The sequence below is a fragment of the Trichomycterus rosablanca genome, chromosome 6 (genome assembly GCF_030014385.1).
Source record: "Trichomycterus rosablanca isolate fTriRos1 chromosome 6, fTriRos1.hap1, whole genome shotgun sequence".
Lineage (NCBI taxonomy): Eukaryota > Metazoa > Chordata > Actinopteri > Siluriformes > Trichomycteridae > Trichomycterus > Trichomycterus rosablanca.
The window spans coordinates 7,536,909-7,537,855 of NC_085993.1; positions in this window are offsets into that span (position 1 = coordinate 7,536,909).

Genomic DNA, 947 nt, shown 5'->3' on the forward strand with positions numbered 1-947 from the left:
CTACCTACAATAAAATATTGTTATGAAAAGAACTTTCTGGGTTTATATCTGTTCATGTTGCAGCAGGAGTAGCAATGAAAAACCCAGTTGATCTTTCCTCCCTCATACAGCAGCTTTGTTTGTCCTGTTTGTGTGGTGTCTACTGAAATAACCTCAGCTTGTAAAATCAAGGACACATGCTTTTAGTTGATGATTATACACTGTCTCTGCCAGGCTGAGTGTTCCAGCACAGCTGATCTGCTCATGAACCCAGCAGTTGGAGACTGAGATTAATGTTTAAACCCGACTCCGATCCACTCTTAAACGTTGGAGCATGAAGCTCAAATGTCGGATTTCTTCAGCTGTGTGCAGCAAAACCTGATTTGAAAGAATAATAAAATGTCAGTATAAAGTTTAATGCATTTTTTTATTCACCTCAATAGACTCACTTTCTTAACCACTTATACAACTAGGGTCACGGGTTGGGGGGGGGGGGGGGGGGGGTGCTGGCGCCTATCCTAGCTTTTCAATGGGCGCAAGGCACACAGTAACACCATGGACGGGGCGCCAGCCCATCGCAGGGCAGACACACATACACCCATACACACCCATTTACCTATAGGGCAATTCAGTGTCTCCAATTAACCTGACTGCATATTTTTGGACTGTGGGAGGAAACCGGAGCTCCCGGTGGAAACCCACACAGACACGGGAAGAACATGCAAACTCTGCACAGAAAGGACCCGGACCGCCCCGCCTGGGGATTGAACCCAGGACCTTCTTGCTGTGAGGCGACAGTGTTACCCACCTAGCCACTGTGCCGCCCTCAATAGAATCAATCTTTCAAATTTACTTCTTTTTGTATTTAAACCTCTTGCAGCTATAACAGCCTCATGTCATCTGGGAACGCTTTTAGTCACATTTTAGGTAGTGTCGTGGTATTTCTGAGGTCTGGCACTAATTTTGAA